This window comes from Nicotiana sylvestris, chromosome 1 (genome assembly GCF_000393655.2).
Source record: "Nicotiana sylvestris chromosome 1, ASM39365v2, whole genome shotgun sequence".
Classification (NCBI taxonomy): domain Eukaryota; kingdom Viridiplantae; phylum Streptophyta; class Magnoliopsida; order Solanales; family Solanaceae; genus Nicotiana; species Nicotiana sylvestris.
Genome location: NC_091057.1, coordinates 170,961,515 through 170,975,976, shown reverse-complemented (window position 1 = coordinate 170,975,976; position 14,462 = coordinate 170,961,515). Strand labels below are relative to the sequence as shown.

General features: G+C 34.9%; 1 protein-coding gene across 1 annotated transcript in view; it reads right to left on the bottom strand.

Moving 5' to 3' along the window:
- Nucleotides 1-14,462, bottom strand: part of LOC138877021 (uncharacterized) — a 34,470-nt gene that overhangs the window by 945 nt on the left and 19,063 nt on the right. The gene's annotated exons all lie outside the window — the stretch shown is intronic.

The window sequence follows — 14,462 nt, the reverse complement described above, 5'->3', positions numbered from 1 at the left end:
CAAGATATAAGAGAATATATATACATAACATACAATATATACTACAAGAAAATATATAAGTAATAAGTTATAATATATATACATAAAATACAATATATATACTACAAGAAAATATATAAGAGAATATATATACATAACATACAATATATACTACAAGAAAATACATAAGTAATAAGATATAATATATATACATAAGATACAATATATATATATACTACAAGAAAATATATAAGAGAATATATATACATAACATACAATATATACCACAAGAAAATATATAAGGGGATATATATATACATAACATACAATATATACTACAAAACAATATACAAGAGAATATATATACATAACATACAATATATACTACAAGAAAATATATAAGGGGATATATATATACATAACATACAATATATACTACAAGACAATATACAAGAGAATATATATACATAACATACAATATATACTACAAGAAAATATATAAGTAATAAATATATATACATAACATACAATATGTACTACAAGACAGTATATAAGAGAATATATATACATAACATACAATATATACTACAAGAAAATATATAAGGGGATATATATATACATAACATACAATATATACTACAAGACAATATACAAGAGAATATATATACATAACATACAATATATACTACAAGAAAATATATAAGTAATAAGTTATAATATATATACATAAGATACAATATATATACTACAAGAAAATATATAAGAGAATATATATACATAACATACAATATATACTACAAGAAAATATATAAGGGGATATATATATACATAACATACAATATGTACTACAAGACAATATACAAGAGAATATATATACATAACATACAATATATACTACAAGAAAATATATAAGGGGATATATATATACATAACATACAATATATACTACAAGACAATATACAAGAGAATATATATACATAACATACAATATATACTACAAGAAAATATATATGGGGATATATATATACATAACATGCAATATATACTACAAGACAATATACAATGAAATATATATACATAACGTTCTATACTAGTATACTATATACATATATATATTAATATGCTTCATGTTGTACTTTGTTATTAATTTATTATGCATGACAATTTAGTGTTTTACTATTATTTTGTTATTTTTATTTTTCGTCAAGCACTTTAATAATTAGATTTCTACACATATACTACATATATATTTTTAATATAGTCATGATACTACAAGAAATTGCCTTTAAAAAAAACCGCTAGGCCCGCGAAGCCCACGAGCCCGGCCCGTTTAGCCCAGGACCACATGGGCTTAGGCCTGTCACGGGCCGGTTCCACCCGTTGAGCCCATGAAGCCCGGGACCGCTAGAGCCCAGGCCCACGAAGGCCCGGCCCGGCCCAGAATACAGTCCTAAACTAGACTGGCCTGATTCTTTTATAGCCAAGGATATGTAGGCAACCTCGAAAGTAGGGTGCGGTCAAATCTTTCAAAAATACTTCCTACGGAGTATTCAAACATGCAAAAAACCGTTCGTATACGCTCACTTTATCTTTGCACGAAAACTCTTCATGTTTCCGAGCAAAGAGGGGCAGCTGTGAGCACGTGATTTTTGCCCTATATGAATTACTCCCACAAATTCAAAACAAAATAATTTTCCCATTATTTACAAATTCGTAGATTTTTTGTAGCATTTTGATTAATTGTTTGCATTTTGTCTGTGCGTGTTCATTTTATATAATTACTGAAAAATACAAAATATGTGCATTTGTATTTAGGATTTAATTTAACATTTTAGGATTAATTAATTAATTAGTTGTTTTATAAAAATGGAAAAAAATCGCAAAAATAGTTTAGTTTGCACTTTTTAATTTTGAATTTTGAATTTTGGTAGTCTTTTCTTTAATTTGTTTTTTTAATTAATTGTGGTAATTATTAATTAGAGTCAATTAATTCAATGTGGTAGGATTAACTTGATTTAGGATTTAGTTTAGGTTTTATTTTAATTTTGAGAAAAAGGAAAAGAATTTTGAGATAAAAGGAAAAGGAAAAGAAGTGGAAAAGCCTGATTTTGGGCAAACTCCATTAAATTCCCCAAGCCCAAACAAATTATGCCCATTACCCATCGAAACCGGCCCAAACCCACGCCCCAACCCGGTCCAGCCCCACTTCCCAACCAAACGACGTCGTTTCCCCTCCCTGGATCCCAGTCGTTGATCTTCATTGATCCAACGGTTGGGAACCAAACTCCCCAGGATATTTAACTATCCGAAACGGACCATCCCCCCTCAGAATCCCCCGTCTCATCTCTCAAAACCCCATCGTCTCTATAGAACCCTAGAGATGCCGCCCAGTTTCCACCGCCTTGAGCCCGCCGCCTCCGCCTCCAATCACCCCCATCTTAACACCATAGAACCCTCGCAACCCCCTTTTCCCCAATCTCTATTCCGTTTCCTTTGAATCCCCCTATATTCCGTCAAATCTTGATTCAAAGCGATGAACCCTAAAACTCCAAATCGCTTCACCTTCGATTCTGTGGCATGCATCAGCCTATGCTTTTGATTTTCACGTTTTGAAGCTTGATTCAACGCAAAATCGATGCTATTCATTTGTTCTTGACAAAGAACAAGTGGTTAGCATCAATTTCATTAAATCGAGGGTTCCAGTGTTGGTTTCGAGTTTTACTTGGTGAGTTTTCTTTCATTTTATGTCTGTTATCATTCATTTCATCTCTTATTCTTCTTCTTTTCTTCTACGTCTGCTTGAGTGGCCTGTCCTCTGTCTGAATTTGTTGAAGAGTTTTGAACCACGCTTTTCCCTTTAGATTAATTTAGGGTTCATTTTGTTAGTTTTTCAGTTTCTCTTTTCACATTTTTAATTACTGTCCTTCGTTTTCTTAATCTTATTTTAGGTTATGGCATGTTATGTTAATTACCTTGAGATGGATTTTGTTAATTTGTTAATTTAGTTTAGTTCTGGTTTGGTATTTGGCTTAAAAGAAAATCAATGGTTAGTTTAGATTTTGGGCTTTTGTAGTTGTTCATTTGTTTTTCCCTTTCTGCTTCTCGCTCGAATTAGTCAGTTGAAGTTATGATCTTTTGGTTTGGGCCTTGGGTTCAATTCTGACCCATTCATTTGGGTTTGAACCATTGGTTCAGAATTGACCCAGAGTTGGTTTTAAGTTGAAGGGGTAATTAACAGAGTTTTAAGGGTCAAATTAGGAAATCTAGGTGAGGGAATCTGTAGTAACTGAATAGGAAGCCTCCAGGAAAAGGGAGTGGGGACTAATGTAAAACTTAGTTTTTGAACTCAAGGATTTCTAAGCAAAATTGAAAATATTAAAAGGTGCAAAGTGTAAATCTGATTTCTTTTAGGCAGCCCTAGTACCTTGCCTATAAAGGCACCATTTCTTGAGACTAAAGAAAAAAAAGAGAGATAGGTCCCAAAAACTGAAACGGCTGAGCTTTCTTATAAAAATTCTAAATTTTTGCATTATTAAAAACTAAAAATTTTGCTTCTGGTTTGGTATTTCTGATTCTTTGTGGCAAAGAACTCTTGGATATTGATAGTCTATTGATAAAATAGAGAAATGGTTTAAGTAGCTGACTGGTTTTAAGTTAGGTGCTGGGAGTCACTGTTTCATTGCCTATTTCACATTGGTTGTTTGTTGGTTTCTGTTCTGCTGTAGCTACTGCTTCTTTATCTCTTTTCCCTTTCCATTTCCATGTAAATGTACTTGAATCTCATCTCAATGTGAAGTCCAAATGAGAAGATGAAATGAGAAACAGAGTGTTGAAGCATGATCTTAAGTTTATTTTCCTTTATGCTTGCTATTTTTCTGATTTACCTTTAATACATATGGTGCTGGCTGTTGACAACTTCCTCTAAGGAGTTGCATTCTATTTATATTTAGCATATAATGTAGTATTCTGTTAAATTTTGTAGCTGGATGACATTTCAGTTATTGAGCTCTTATTTTTAATTTTGTCTCTGAATGGTTAAGGGGGTTTGAAGAATAACACATATGGTCAGATTAGTAATAAGTCATAGATCTTATTTCTCATGTTATTATAATATGCTTGTTGCTATGATTCACACAATTAAATAGTTGAATGCTTTTTGAGTCTGGATTATGTAAAATCATGCTAAGAGAAGGGGAATTGGACTATGTTACTTTGAAGGGTAAATACCTGCGCTAATTTTCCTTTGGAAAACGTGTGAATTTGTTCCAAAGTAGAAATGGTAGCTGAGTTTAGGAATACCCACTATCTGATTTGGGATTTAATTAATGAAAAAGGCAAAGGTATTTTTGGTAATGTAATGTCATGTCTTGTATAGTTTTGATAGGATTGCAATTTGTATTGATTATGTGTCCTCAATTGGGTATGAAAGCTTGGGCTATAGGCTGGCCCAGATGAAGAGTGTGTCTTCTCACTACTCGTTTGTGAGCTTGAGCCTCTGAACTTCCATTCTTCACTAAGACTTGGGCTCGTTCAGGCCCAAGCTTGGAGGCCTGATGATTGTATGCTTTATTGGTAGTTGGCTAGGCTCGATGCTAACCTCGTTCTTCAACATTGTTGATACGGAATGCATGCCAAGAGACTCGAACTCGAGTCTCCCCCTTGTTCTCTCCTTAACTCTTAATTAATTTGGGCCAGAGGGCTGCATAGAGTAGAGACGCAGGCCTCTCGTGTTGGGCATGTTCCTTTCAGCCTTCAGATTATTCAATTTTGACACGAACCATTCGTTTTTTTATATATATCTAAACTTGATTCCATTTTCAATGCAAAGTTTCTATCGGTAAAGATGTACTGAACGTGGGATTTAAAAATAAGAGGGGATAGATTCTCAATTAACCTAATGTTGTTAGTTGGACTTCGTTAATAATTGAGTTGGGCTTCAGTAAACAACTTGATTAGCCACTGGTACCAATATTTCGAATAAGTTGAGGTATGCCATACTTAGCAAATATGGTTATGGCCCTTAAGAGTCTGATTTTGAATTTCCTTTAAAAATTAAATTTGAGGTGCGTCGTGCCGAATAAAATATTAAAATGCATGGCCCTCACTTAATTAGTATTTTAATCCTTAGAATTCGAGGCGCGCCATTTAGCGAATTTTCCATGGCCCTCGCAAAGTTAAAAACGCGTAATCGCTTTAGGCGCGTTGTTTTAATAATTAACTTCCTTAAACTCAGGTGTGCATTTCATGTGACCGAAATCCAAATCTTGACAACATTAAATAAAATGTGTCTCGGACTGCGGGTGCATTTTATGTGGTGTGGTCCAAAGACGTATTTTAGATGACGTTGAAATCTTCCTAAAAATGAATTAAAGTGGTTTTAAGCTAAAATGTACATAGACTCAAAAATGTTTTAAAATCATATAGTTAGGCCAATAATAATAGTTGAGCGACCGTGCTAGAACCATGAAACCCGGAAATACCTAACACCTTCTCCCGGGTTAACAGAATTCCTTACCCGAATTTCTGTGTTCGCGGACTGTAATACAGAGTCAATCTTTCCTTGATTCGGGATTTGAACCGGTGATTTGGGACACCATAAATTATCCCAAGTGGTGACTCTGAATCTTTAAATAAATAAATCTCGTTTCGATTGTCACTTAAATTGGAAAAACTCCCTTATACCCCCTTCCGAGGTATAGGAAAAAGGAGGTGTGGCAACAATGCCTCCACAGGTAAACACAGAACCTATTTGAGATTGAGCCTTGTGTGGGTCAGATAAATACCTAGCATCAGTATAACCAACAAGATCGGGACTGCAATTATTGCCATAAAATAAGCCCATATCGGTAGTCCTTTTTAGATACCGCAATATATGTTTGATTCCATTCCAATGTGTCCTTGTGGGAGTAGAGCTATATCTTGCTAAGACATTAACTGAAAAAGTTATGTTAGGCCTTGTAGTATTAGCAAGATATATTAGTACACCAATTGCACTAAGATATGGTACTTTAGGACCAAGTAGCTCTTCATTCTCTTCTTGAGGTCGGAATGGATCCTTATTCACATCAAGTGATGGAACAACCATCGGAGTACTTAATGGATGTGCTCCATCCATGTAAAATCGTTTCAATACCTTTTCTATGTAGGCAGATTGATAAACAAAAATTCTGTTTGCCAAAGGTTCAATTTGCAAACCAGGACATAATTTTGTCTTTCCGAGATCTTTCATCTCGAATTCCTTCTTAAAATAATCAATTGGCTTTTGGAATTCTATAGGAGTTCCAATAAGGCTTATGTCATCAACATATACGACAAGTACAATAAATTCCGATGTTGTTTTCTTTATAAAAACACATGGGCAAATGGCATCATTTGTATAGACTTCCTTTAATAAATACTCACTAAGACGATTATACCACATTAGTCCTGATTTCTTTGGACCATACAAAGATCTTTGCAATTTGATTGAAAATATTTTCTGGGACTTAGAACTATGTGCGTTTGGCATTTTAAATCCATCGGGAATTTTCATGTATATCTCATTATCAAGTGAGCCATAACGGTAGGCGGTAACCACATACATTAAATGCATGTCAAACTTTTCATGGACAACAAAACTAAAGAGATAACGGAACGTTATAGCATCCATAACGGGTGAATATGTATCTTCATAATCGACACCAGGCCTTTGTGAAAATTCTTGTGCAACAAGGCGTGCCTTATATCTTTGTACCTCATTTTTCTCATTCTTCTTGCGTACAAAGACCCATTTATAGCCAACAGGCTTAACACCATCAGGTGTTTGGACTACAGGCCCAAAAATTTCATGTTTTGCAAGTGAATTCAACTCTGATTGGATTGCTTATTGCCATTTTGGTCAATCACGTCTTTGTCGACATTCTCCAATAGATTGAGATTTAAGATCATGACTATCTTGCATAATGCTAGATGCAACATTATATGCAAAGACATAATCCACCACTATATCCAATTGATTCAAATTTGTCTCAATATCGATTGGATTTATTGATAGTTCCTTATTTTCTTGAGTCTCGGGTTCAATGGTTTTTTTATGAATCTCAGAATTTATAAAATCGTGGATTTCTTTGTGAGACTCTTTCATAGTGTCATTTTGATCATTTGTTTTATTTTTCTAGGATTTCGATCCTTAGAACCTAATGGTCTTCCACGTTTTAGGCGTGCTTTTGACTCATTAGCTATGACACTAGAAGATTGTCCAACAGGGACATCAATACGGATGGGAACATTCTCTGCAGGGATATGTGATTTTGTTATCCTTTTCAGATCCGTAAATGCGTTTGGCATTTGATTTGCTATGCTCTGCAAGTGGATAATCTTTTGCACATCTTTTTCACAAATAGAGGCACGTGGATTAAGATGAGATAATGATGAATTTTTTCACAAAATTTCCCGTTTGGTTTCACCAACTTCTCCCCCTAATTTTGGAAAAAATGTCTCATCGAATCGACAGTCTGCAAATCGTGCAGTAAACAAATCCTCCGTTAATGTTTCGAGGTAGCGAATAATAGAGGGCGATTCAAACCCAACATATATTCCTAACCTTCTTTAGGGACCCATTTTGCTGTGATATGGCAGTGCTACAGACACATATACTGCGCATCCAAAAATTCTTAAATGGGATATATTAGGTTCATGACCCAAAACTAATTGCAACGGGGAATATTTATGATAATTTATCGGTCTGAGATGAACTAGCATTGTTGCATACAAAATGGTGTGACCCCAAACAGAAGTGAAAAATTTCACGAGTAACGGCCTTGCTATCAATTGCTATGAACATGAGCTATAGTATGTTCCATTTTTATCCCAACTGATAAGCAATAATCATTAAATGTTTGGGATGAAAACTCAGCAGCATTATCAAGTCTAATAGACTTAATTGGATTATCGAAAAATTGTGCCCATAATTGCATATTGCGAGATGACAATAGGCACACATGAGACCATCTAGAAGATGCATCTATTAAGACCATAAAATATCTAAACGACCCACTAGATGGGTGAATAGGTCCACAAATGTCCTCTTGTATACGTTTCAAAAACGCAGGGGACTTAATCCCAACCTTTGTTGGTGATGGTCTAATAATTAACTTGCCTTGATAACAAAAAGTACAAGAAAATTCATTAGTTAAAAGAATCTTTAAATTCTTTAATGGATGCCCATTTGATTTTTCTATAATTCGTCTCATCATAATTGATCCAGGATGTCCCAATCGATCATGCCACAAAAGTATTGAAATCAGTAACCTTTTGGTTTGCGGTAGAAGATGCCTCAATTGCACTAATTCTTTTCCAATACATGCCACAAGATAAAGATGGGAACTTCTCAATAACCCTCTTTTGTCCAAAGACATTCTTGGTAATGATGAGATATTCAAGATTATTCTCATCTATTGTCTCAATATGATATCCATTTCGGTGGATATCTTTAAAACTCAACAAGTTCCTCTTGGACTTGGAGGAGAACATTGCATTCTCTATGATAAGTATTGTTCCCTTAGGCAGAGTTATAGTAGCTCTTCTAGAGCCTTCAATTAAATTACTACTACCAGAAATTGTAGTAACGTCTGCCTTACACATACTTAAATGAGAGAAATATTTCTTCTCTTTGAATATTGTATGTGTCGTACATGAATCAATTAAACAATTATTTTTACAATTGAACTTTGATATAAGTTTGTTTTGTGGGATATCCACATTTACTTCCCATGGTTTGACGTAAAAAGAAATATACAAATAAATATTAGTATTTTCAGAGATAAAGAAAAAGAGACAAAGTGAAGTCAATAACTCAATAATGACTTATTCCATAAGTGTGATGATAATTTTTCGTAAGACACAATCTTTGATTGAACAACTTAACTAAAAAACAAATATTGCATTTTAATAAAAATTTCGTAGTGTCAATTGATTTAAATCAATCCTAACTTATTGAAATGCTTTAGCAAATAGTTTCACACTAGTTTCATCCCTTTCGTTTGCAAGTTATAGTTTCACGCTAGTTTTCGTCCCGTATATAGTTTCACACTAGTTTTTGTTTGCAAGTTTTCATCCCTTTTATTTTTATTTTTATTTTTTGTAAATTTTTGTAATTTTTTTTTCACGATTCTCAACTCCTAACATAAATTACAACTGATGCTGACTATAAATTTAAACCATTCTCAAACTTTATTCAATAACAAATTATACTAATTCAACATACTAATTAAAACTACTACTCATGTAAACTATAATAATTACATGATGTTTATTCACTAACTAATACGGATAAGCAAAATAAAATAAAATCAAACTACTCAATCTTCTTTAACCACAGATCTATCACCGATCAAGTGGTCTATTTTTTCATCAGGGCGCTCAAAGAAGTCTGCCACATCTAAGTGGGTGATGTCAAATTCATTGTTATAGACAAAATTAGCTTCAGGGCCTTTATACTTTAGAGATGTTTGATAAAGCTCAACCAAATGTCTTGGTACACGACAAATATTTGCCCAATGCCTTTTTCCAACACAACGATAACATTCAGTTTCTGAACCATTCGCCTTTGACTTCTCATCTTTCCCTTTCCATTTTTGGTGGTTATTTTTCTTTGGGGGTGATTAACACTATCACACCTCCTTTTTGCGCGCCCGCCCCGAAGGGTTAAATGCGCGAGGGAGTTTTTCCAATTTAAGTGACAATATTCGAAATGGGATTATTTATTTAATTCAGAGTCGCCACTTGGGAAAGGTTTGGCTTTTGGTGTCCCAAGTCACCGGTTTATCTTGAATCCCAAATCGAGGAAAATATTCGACTTTCCAAATGAAGTCTGCGAACCAGAAATTCTAAGTAAGGAATTTTGTTGACCCGAGGGAAGGTGTTAGGCACCCCCGAATCCCGTGGTTCTAGCACGGTCGCTTAAATTGCTATAATGGCTTAAATATCTGATTTTAATACATGTTATAACGTATGTGTTTTTTTTATTTAAGTTTAAAACCGCTTTTATTATTATTATTTTTATAGAATTGCAACGTCGTAAAAATGCATCTCGAACCACGTCACAATCAATGCACCCGTGGTTGTTAACACATTCCGACTCCGTTGAGATTTGAATTTGGGTCACATAAATGCGCACCCGATTTTAAGAATGTAATTTAATTAAGTCGCGCCTAAAGAATCTAACGCGTTATTATCTTTGGGGAAGGCAGTGAAATTCACTAAACAGTCCATCCCAAATTCTAAGTATTTATTATGATCAATTATTGAGGGCCCCGCAATTTGCATTTTTATTGGCGAGGCTCGTCTCATTTTTGAAAGGATAAACCTACAGCGACTACATTTTTCTATTATGTTTGTCTCTAAAATGAAAGAAAGAAAAATATACGCTAATTAAATTACGAGCTTGGCAAGTTTGAGCCTTTTATCAATTATTGGGTTACAAAAATGCTAAACGCAAAATCGCAATCGAATTTACTCAAAGAAAATTTTTTCATGCCTTATTCTATAATTGAACATTACTAAAAAAAATGAAATTATAAATAAGATATAGAATTGACAAGCGCTATCGTCAAAACAAACCAATTATTCTTTAACTAATTTAAACCTCACATTATTAGACAAATTGAACCATTGGAACTAATTTTTATTATTTGAAAATGGGCCAAACTTGACTACCAACATATTCGAAAGTTGTTAAACTTAATCGACACTTTGAAAATCTATTGCCTTTGAAAGAACTCTGACAAACCTGGTTCGAAACCAACCCATGCCTATTAAGTTCATAACCTTAAACCTTCCTACATCAAATCAAACTTCAAATACGGCAGACTTAACGATTCTGCGAAATTACTCGCTTAATATCCTACTAGTCTACGTCAACATTTAAACAGGTTTATTTTTCAAATCAACAACTACGGGATATGACCTTTTAAAACTATCTACATAATTTAAATTTCTGTCACAGAAATCTACACACCTAACAGTATTAATTATACAGTCATGTTTACAGTATTCATACAAAAATATAAAAAAACAGAACTAATATTAGATGAATCTACTTCGTTTGTCATCTATGAAATTGAAGGCGATAAATAACATCCACATGTACAGATTCGCTGCATAATCCTGTTTCAACTTCAATTCAAGTTATATCAAGGTGATTCGAGGTATGTACCTGGATGTTGAAACACAACAACAAGAAGAAGAAAGCAGAAAAATCAGCAGCAGCAAAATGATGGAAGCAGCAACAGAATGGCAGCAGCAAACAACAAACACCGCAGCAACAACCAGCCAATATAGGAATGTTTCTAACCCAAACAACCAGAAAATTTCGACGAAAAAACCAACCAACAATGGCAAACGAAACAAATAACTCGGATAAACAGCACAATGACTCGAAAATCACCCAAGTGCTTTCAAAACTGAACTTAAATGTTTTGGAAACTTCACCAAGGTAAACTTGACCAGAAAATCAACTCAAACAGACCCAAATCTATTTTTTTTTGTTTTGGATTTTTGAATATCAAACTTCAATATGGAAATCGGAGAGAAAGAGCTGTTTAGAGGGAGTTTTGATGGCTGAAATTTCTTAGTTTTCAGGGGTGTCCTCTTTCTTTCTTTTTGATCTTTTTGTCTGCCCCTTATCAGTGGAAACTTTCTGTTTTTTATAGCCAGGAATCCCCTCCTTTCCAGCCTGTTCGTATCCCATTTTAAAACTGAACTCCCCCATGTTCTCTTTTCTGTTTTTTCCACTCACCAACTAAAGAAAAGTATCCCTCCCATGAGATTCCCCCCTGACAGCCCTTATCATTAATATTATAAGTAGTTTTCCTTTTATTAAACTAAACAAAGTATGGGCAGCATGAATATGCCCTGACAGCACATGCTGTCAAGTTAATTTTAATCCATTAAAGGCTCCAATGCACATGCTGTCCACAAAAGTAGATAAACAGGGACAACAATTCTATATCAATTCGAATTGAACTCTGAAATCTATACCAAAACTAACAGCTATAACCAATCCTTAAGTGATTTTGATTCAACTAAACAGGCTAAACACAGTGCAATCAATTCTCAAAAGCCTCAGTAAACAAATCAACAGTACGAGTCAGATTAATACCATTCCAAGCTGAAACTAATTCACGACATGTATCGAATCGACTACGCGAAATACAACACATTCAATCAATACCCAATGAATCAGAATTGAACAGTATTAACATGGGGTGCAACTCGTACTGTCAGAACAAAGTTAAACCTGAAACTAATTAATCGACCAAATTTATTTTCAATCGATTATATAGTTTACACACATACACTCAATCAGTTAATAGAGAAAAACTCGACCAACTAAAAGGTCCGAGCAAGATGGACAGAATAGTCGACACAAAAATACAAAATAAATCAACTAAACATTTGGACACATGAACAAACATTTAACCATAACAAACAACATGAACTGACAAGGAAAAGAAAAAGAAATACCTTAAAGAATTGACCCTGTCTCGGATTTTGAATCGAACCTCTTTTGGGAGTTGAACGAACTTTAATCGAAGTGTTCTCAACTGAGAACACTTCGATTAAGGTCTATTAGATCCCAACCTTCTTGTTTAATTGGACAAAAACTCAGTTTCTGGATTTCTAGGGTTCTTTGGACGGATTTGGGACTCGGGATTTTTTGGTTAGATTCGGACCAAACCAAGCTTGGTTTGGTCACGAGGGAGGTCGGGGGGTACCTGACATGGATTTGGGGTGGTTTGGCATGGTTCGAATCTTCAAATGAAGATTCGAGACGGTGGGGGAATATTCGAGACCCATGGCTTGTGGATCTGTGTTCAGGGGGTCGATATGTACTAGGGGTGTTAGTCTGGGGGTCACCGGTGTTGTTGCCGCCGGGTTTACGGTGAGGGGAAAGGGGGGCGGCGCTAGGATTCTAAGGGGTTTGGGTTTGGTGAGGGAGACGAAGAGAGGAGGGGGGTCTGGCTTAGGGCGCAGGATGAGAGGGGCAGGTTTATATACGGGGTGAGTGAGTGAATCCAAGTCGTTAGATCTAATGAGATCAACAGTTTGGATCACTTTAACTATATGAAACGGGGTCGTTTTGTCTCAGAGGGGACTGGGTCGGTTTTGACTGGAATGGGTCGGGCTAATGAGGTGTGTCGTAGACCGTAGGATTGAACAAGATGGACGGCTCCGATTGAGTGTCGTTTGGTTTAAAATGGGAGTTGAACTGGACCGTTAGATATGTTTGATCAACGGACCAGATCTGATAGTCCCTAAACGACGTCGTTTGGTGAGGCTATAGAGATCAGGGAAACGGATTGGGTCATGAAATGATTTGGGCCTGATTTTTGGTCTCAAATTTGAGCCCAAATCCGGATTTTCTCCAATTTAAACTCTTTTCTTTTCCTTCTTTTAATTTCTAATTTAAACAAAATTCCTAACTAATTTGTAAAATCAAAATAAAACTTATACGAATATTGATTACTACTTAAACAACAATTATCACACACATTAACCATTTAAATAAAATAAAATCACTTAATGACAACAAATAGAATAAAAGATGCATATTTTTTTTTGTGATTTTCCCTTAAAACCAAATTGTGGTTTGATTAATTGCTAATAGTAGAACGATATCCTAAACTTACACACGACATATATTTTTTAATATTTTTATTTGACAAAACTAAACAATCACAAACAAAACTACAAATAACTACCAAAAATGCCACGTAAATTCCAAAAATTGTACAACAAAACCATTTGTTTTATTTTTCGATTTCTTTTGGAGTAATTGTCGCGTAAACAAAAATCACGTGCTCACAGCTGCCCCTCTTTGTTCGAAAACATGCGAGGTTTTCGTGCAAAGATAAAGTGAGCGGATATGGGCAATTTTTGCCCGTTGGACTACTCCGTGTGAAGCACATTTTGAAAGATTTGACCGAATCTTGCTTCAAAGATTTCCTATATATCCTGGGCTGAACAGGAATTAGGTCAAATGTAGTTCGGGAAACTTTGATAGCTGGGACTACCATGGGATTGCAATGCTTGATGTTACTGCTGTCGCTGTTGCCACTACTGCTTTACTGACCTCCTTATTACAACCAAAGGAAATTGAAACTGAACTAACTATTTATGCCTGTCAACCGCTAGTTACAAGATTCCTATCCATAATTCTTTTGCAACTTGATCTTGGGTCTTAGCTAATTCTGCTTGTAGACTTCGATTCAAATCTTGATGCTCGCAAGTTGTAGGCGCTTGTTTATTTCTGCAGTATTGAGTGAAAACGGATTGGCGGAGCTAGGGAATTTGATCAAATTTTGAGCGACCTGCCCTTTGTTTGTTGCAATATTTGGGAACATCTTCTTTTTGTTCTTTTCTTTATTTTGGATTGAGACTCATCCCGTAGGTCGTCTCGATCCATGCGCCTCGAGGTCAGACCTGCTGAGACAAACAAAACA